Source organism: Ceratotherium simum, chromosome 4 (genome assembly GCF_057802395.1).
Source record: "Ceratotherium simum simum isolate JZ-2026a chromosome 4, ASM5780239v1, whole genome shotgun sequence".
Lineage (NCBI taxonomy): Eukaryota > Metazoa > Chordata > Mammalia > Perissodactyla > Rhinocerotidae > Ceratotherium > Ceratotherium simum.
The window spans coordinates 36,266,855-36,273,603 of NC_141903.1; the positions used below are offsets into that span (position 1 = coordinate 36,266,855).

At 55.6% G+C, this 6,749-nt stretch overlaps 1 long non-coding RNA gene across 1 annotated transcript in view; it reads right to left on the reverse strand.

Annotated features, from left to right (window-relative positions):
* LOC147917254 (uncharacterized) overlaps positions 1 to 3,514 on the reverse strand; it is a 30,310-nt gene extending 26,796 nt beyond the window's left edge. Inside the window, exon 1 of the long non-coding RNA XR_015552078.1 lies at positions 3,355 to 3,514. This is a non-coding gene — a long non-coding RNA (uncharacterized LOC147917254). The remainder of the gene's footprint in view (positions 1 to 3,354) is intronic.
* Between the last annotated feature and the right edge of the window lie 3,235 nt (positions 3,515 to 6,749).

Here is a 6,749-nt window from a genome sequence, read left to right on the forward strand (position 1 = left end):
TAAAGTAGAGGAAGATGGGCACGGATGTTAGCTCAGGGCCAATCTTCCTCACACACACACACACACACACAAAAAGGGCTGCAGGATCGCCAGGGGGTGCCTGATCAAAACACATCTCACAAAGCCAGCAGTGTCTCCACTGGTCCCAAGCCATGGCATCTCTGCCCAGGAGTTGTCAGGGATGGAGTCTACTGGGCTACAAGACACTGCCTGGCCCACACATACGCCCTCCTCCTGGCAGGGATCACTGAGGAGCTAGAGTGGGAGGGCATGGATCTAGCCAAAGACAGAGAAGGGGGGAGGCCTGTGTCCACAGAGGATGAGTGAAGGGAAACCATAGCAGAAGGGAGGGAAGTCAGACCCCATGAGGGACTTACAGGTATGGAGGGCCGAGGCAGGGACCAGCTGACCCTTCACATCCCCAGTCTCACAACTGCCCTAGACTCCTTTTCACAGCTGGGAAGACTGAGACCCTGAGAGGCGAAGCGACTGGCTCAGCTTTTCCCAAATCCTCTGACCAGAAATTCCACAATACTCATGAAGTGGCTTTGTCAAGATTTCTGGGAGACACGAGGGAATGGAAGAGGAGGCTGAGTTTAAATCCCAGCCTTGTACTCACAAGTTTGGTGACAGTGCAAGTAACTTTTCCTCTCTGCGACTTGGTTCCCCATCTGTAAAATGGGCTGACATTCACACCTCACTCCACATGGCCATGAGGACTCAAGAGACATGAAACAGGCAGAGTATGAGCACGAGGCCTGGCACACGGTGGCAATTCCAGAAATGTCGGCAGGTAATACTGTGGTTTGTATTTTTCCCAGCTTCTTTCTTCTCTCTCCGATATGAGCAAAGGGGTCACATCTCTTCCCTGAGACTGGGGCATCCTGAAGACAAGGGCTGTGTTTCTACCATCAGCCCACCATCCACTGTCCTTGGGACCAGGAGCTCCCAGGCAGGCTGCTGTCAGGAATGAACCTTCACTGCTGGCATCATTATTTTCATTATCAACAGTGTATCATTCTCTATGGCTGTCGCCCCGTCAGCACACACCCAGCCAGGCTTTTGGCTCTTGTCTAGGGAAGCCATCCCCTCTTAGCTTGCTGCAAACATGCACCACAGTTCCCACATGAGCCCCAACTATGGGGTCACGCTGGGTCCAGCAGCCCCCATTTTACTTCCATCACCACTACCGCCCACCGTGGGGTGCCAGGAGCTGGCCCGGAAGAAGAAACACACTGGATCTTTCTGATTCCCGCTTCAGGGAGCCAGAGCTAGGCAGCCCAGCCAGCCCCTCCAAGGGGGACATCAGGGGCAGAGTTAGGTCCCTGAAACTCTCCTGGCAGCCCAACCCAGGGGCTGAGCACAGTGTCCCCAGCAGCCAGATTTGGGAGGGGGTAGAGGTAAGAAATGCAGGGCTCTAGTGGCTGGGCCCTGACAGAACAGGAAGGGACAGCGGGAGGCATCTGTGAGCACCCCTGTCGATCTGGCACCTGGCCAGGTCTCCACCACGCTGGGAGCAAGGGAGCCCACCCAACTTACAGGCAAAGGCTACAGACTCAGAAAGGTCCTGTCAACTGCCAGCGATCACACAGTACCTGGTAGGTGGGGGCAGGCAACACCTGCTCAGATGCCCACAACCCCTGATCCTCATGTCCTGAGTGGACAGCCAGGCGCAGGGCTTGCGTAGGGGGTGTGGAAGCAGCCAGCCCCCCTGTCCATGCTGGCAGATGGAGGGTGGGAGCAGGCATCACAGGAGAGTGGGGACAGAGGTCAGGGAGCAGGGCAGTGGGAGTGAGGCACTCTGGGCCAATGCTTCAGCAGGGCAGTGCACCCTGGGGCTGGACATCAGAGGCCTTAGTCTTCAGCCTGGCTCATCCCAAGTTTGCTGTGGACCTTGGGCAAGGCCTGGCCTCTCCCGGAGTCTCAGTTTCCCCAGTCACGCTGTCACATTCAGAGCTCCAACATTCTCCCTAGCAGTTCTGCAGCAGGCCTCCCCAGGCATACCAACGGGGCCATGAGGCTGAGGGCCAAAGAGGGGTCTGTGCCCAGCTGGCCGTCCTCTCCCCACCCACGGGCACACAGGGTCCTCGCTGAAGAAATACGGTGTATACAAATAATTAAACGGAAGAATTGGAGTGATTAGGGCAGATGATTATTGTCAAATTATGATTTATCTTGTAGTGGAATTAGTATTCCCCCAAAGGGCCCGGCGTGGCGCGGCGCCCGCCACGGCCCGTGATTAATCGCCGTCTCCAGAAGGTCACCTCCAGCCACTGCAGATTAACTCAGTGGGGAAACTTCTTTCCGTAATTCAAGCTGTTGTTCCCACAACCTGTCATCCGCCGCGGAAAAGGACGATTTCGTCAGGGAGCCCAGGGCGGGGGCTGTCCGCTCCCCCAGCCCCTCCCGGCTGCAGACATGATATATGGTGCGTCCCGACACGGGTGACCGCGGGTAGGGGGGCAACGTCCGCCGTGGGGTGGGCAGCGGGAGGCAGGAGTAGGGGAGCCGGGGGGGGGGGGGAACGAGGCACCAGCAAGCAGAAGTAGGCTGTGAGGGGAGAGAGAGCGCGGGCGGTGGCAATTAGTAAGAAAATTGGATTTTTCAGCGTCCAGAGGCTGCTGGGATCTGCGGTGTGCAGCGCAGCCACCACCTCCTTCCCCAACACACACAGGCACCCAGCTCTAGCCAGGCAGGGACTCCCCAGGAAGGAGGGAAGATGGGGGGCAACGGACCTCCTGCAGGAAGGTAGGAGATGTAGAACCAACAGACGGCAAAAAGAACCTGCTCAGGCCTGAGGCCGGGCCCTGCAGAGCCCCCCAGCTGAGAGCAGCTTTCCTGACCTGAGAGCTAGAGCCAAGATCCCATATCCCAAGCAGTAGACACTGCCAAAGCCACCTGCCCACATCACCTAGGGCTGCTAGTCATGGCCACCTCCAGGTCTGGGAGGTGGCTCAGGACCCCTGGTCTGTCTCCCTGTGCATGCAGAACAGTGGGGACAGAGCCCCCCATCCCTGCCTCCTCACCTCAGCCTCTGCCCATCCGTTAGTTCCCTGAGTGGGAGGGGGGTCAACAGGCACAAGAGCCTCCCCTTCCTCTATCTCATTTACCTTCTATCCAGCCCTGCAAGGGGTAGGAGGGTGTCTTGGGCCACAGTACAGACAAGGAGGCTGAGGTAGGGTGATTTTCTGCTCTGAAGCTGCTCTGGGTCCCCAGCACCCTCAGGATTACCTCCAAGCTCCTTCAGGCTCTGCTTTTTCAGGGTCCAGCAGCCCTTTCCAGGCCAGATTCCACCCCCCCACACACCCCCCCACCCTGCCACGGCTCATCCTCCCCACCTCCGGAAACACTCACTGTGCACTATGCTTTCAGGCCTCCAGGCTTTGCATTCCTGAAACGTGCTTTCTGTCCCCAGCCCTCATCTGGTGAACTTCTATTCATTCTTCTCAATCCAACTCATTTGTCCCTCCAGGAAGGGAGGGTGACCCCAGGCCCACTGGGAACCCCACCCATGTGAGCATGGATCCCCATGTGCGGGAACTGTGCTCTCTCTGGCCTTTCCCACCAGAATGGGCACTCTCTGTGGGCCTCCTACATCTATCTCCCCAGGCCAGGGCAGACCCAGCCCAAGGTACTCATGAAACCATTTGGAAGGCGCCAAGGGCTCAGGAACCTCCACCCCCGACTCCTCCCAACCCCCAACCCCCCGTTTACCAAAGCCCAGATCTGAGAGTAGTGGGTAAAGGACAGAGGTGGGGCCCCTTGCTGGCTGGTGCCCTCAGGTCTGGGGCCTGTTCTTAGTTGAGAACAGAAGCATGTATTACGTATACCACGGCTTGCTCAGAACATTCTGAGGTCTGAGATATTTAGAGTTGTGAAGATCCAGCAACATTTGAGAGAGAAAATCTACTTCTCTCTCTCTCGTGAATGGGGGTAGGGGAACAAGTCTCTTCAAAATCATTGGGACTGAACACTACATTTTCTTTGGGGGAGAAGGGGGCTTTCCATCCTCTGCCGGGACTGTTTGGCAGACACCACCCTCCCCCCAAGTCTTTGGCTGATGGAGATAATAAAAACTCCCATTTATACTGCATCTTACTTTCAAAATGCCCTTTGCTGCAGTCACTCACTGACTCTTCAGGGACAAACCCAAGAAACTTGTTAACCCCATTTCACAGACAAAGAAGCAGACTGGAGAGTTGGCAGGTGACTTGCCCAAGACAGATGACTGCGAGTCTGAGGAGGATGATTCTGGTGCCACTCCTCACCCAGCCCACTCTACCTCTCCACACAGGCAGTCCAATCCTTCCCCAAGGCCCAGGTGGGGTGGGAGTAGGGCAGATAGCTGGGGCAGGGACCCACCCAGCAGAGTGAGCTCTGGGTGTATAAGTGAGATCTGGGTTCAGATCTCAACCCACACCTTACCAGCTGTGGAACCTTGCTTAGGTCACTTTACCTCTCTGTCCCTCTGTTTGCTCATCTGTAAAATGGGTTCCAACCTTGCAGGGCTGTTGTGAGAATGAAACAAGACTGGGGCCTGGCCTGGCAAACAGTAAGTGCTCGATAAATGAGAGTTGTGCTTCTTTTTGCTTGTTTTATCACGTTCACCATCTCACTAGTCTCTTGTGGAGGAGGTTGAGGGGGAGCTGATAGGGCTTCCAGCAGGGAGAGGGCATCATCAGATAAACTGTCCTGAAGGCCAAGTGAGATGCTGTCCCTCCCCTCTCAAGAACCCTCCATTGCTCCGTGCCCACGGAATACAGCACAAACGCCTAGCCAGAAGTCTGCCAGATTCTCTCTATTGCTAAAACACTGCTGGTTCCTGCCTCCCAGCCTTTGCCCAAGCTGGTTCCTCTGCCTAAAATGCCATTTCTCTGCTAGCTCCACGTTTGTTACCAAAAGCTTTCAAAGCTCCGCCAAAAGGCCAAGCCCGCCAGGAAACCACCCCCAACCTCCAGCCCTCGAGGGGCCCTGGTGCCCCGCTGGACCACCTCGGACTCCACGCGGCCTTCTAACCCCCCTCACGGGTTGGGCGGGGCCCTCCCAGTCTGACCCCGGGCACTTGGGTGGGACCCACGGTGGGTGCCCCGACCCGGGGGGAAGCACAGTTTGCTCCCTCACCCCAGCCCCTCCCGCGCCGCGGCCCCGTCTTTGATCCGGCGGCCTCAGCGTCCCAAACCTGATTGGCATCGAATTACGCCGCGCGGCGGAGGGAGATAATGGCGGGAGGCGCGGCAGACATGAAAGGGGGGGGGGGGCGCAGCGGCAGTCCGGGCCGTTGTTAATGACCCAATAAAAAGGAAGAGGGGGGAGAAATAACCCTCCCTTCCATCTCCGCCCCCAAGACAGCGGCCGGTGCACACAAAGCCGCCGCCGACTCGGAAATTACCGCGGCTCAGCCCAGCGCAGCGTGACTGGAGGGGGTGAGCTCACCTGGCGGCGCGGGAGGGAGGGCACGCAGGCACAGCCACACGCAGTCACGCGGACACGCACACATACTGATCCTGGCTTTAATATTTTTATACTTTTTTCATCAAAGATTCTTTGTATTAATTGTGATTTTGAAAAATATTACACTAATTTTCCTGATTGCTGAGAAATTTTGTGCCCACAATTTTAGTCCTAGCTCTGAAACAGTTACACAGACTGCACCATTCAGTGACAAGCACACAGTGTCTCACATACACACAGATACAGTTAAGATTGTCTCACACACAGTCAGACAGAGATACAGACACACGGACACACCATCACACACACTGTCACACCTAAAGTCACTTGCAGAAACAGACACAGAGCCACATGGAGACACACCGAGCAGGGTCTGCAGAGATGCTCACATAGAGACACATCCAAAAGCTGAGACAGAGATAGACAAAGGTACACACACACATACACACACAGAGACAAATGAGGATGACACAGAGACACAAAGACATACACGCACATCACACAGTCCATGCAGAGAGGGAAAGACAGATTGATACACACTGAGATCTCTAGACAAACACAGACATGCCAAGATACACAGAGACAAGCACAAACCCACACAGGGTTCCAAAGACACCCACACACACAAACAGGCCTAGGTCACCGATGCACACACAGTGACACACACATCTATGCACAAATCCCCACCTCAACAGAGTCTCTGGGACACACCCATGCCCTCAAGGCCACCCATTTCCCACCCTCACTGATATGTGTTCGTGTGTTCATGTGAGTTCAGGAGGGCCAAGGGCTGGGTTGACCCACAGCAGAGCCAAGGTGGGGTCACTGGGCCACAGAGGCCAGAGGACATGGTGGCAAGGGGGTGCAGTTGCCTTGAATCCATGAGGCTGGGGCTAATGGTTTAAATTGTCAGAATCTCAGCTTGTTAGTTTTTTGTGAGGAAGATCAGCCCTGAGCTGACATCTGATGCCAATCCTCCTCTTTTTTTTTTTTTTTGCTGAGGAGGGTTGGCCCTGAGCTAACATCCATGCCCATCTTCTACTTTATATGGGATGCTGCCACAGCATGGCTTTGACAAGTGGCGCGTCAGTGCGCGCCTGGGATCCAAACCTGCGAACCCTGGGCCGCCACCTAAGCAGAGTGCACACTTAACCACTTGCGCCACGGGGCCTGCCCCAGAATCTCAGTTTTATTCATCTCTAAAATGGAGTTCAACTCCTCTCCCATGGGATTGTGTGAGTCAGTTGGCAATAGTCAAGTATTATATGTTGGCTGCCATTACCATGTGGACTCCCTTG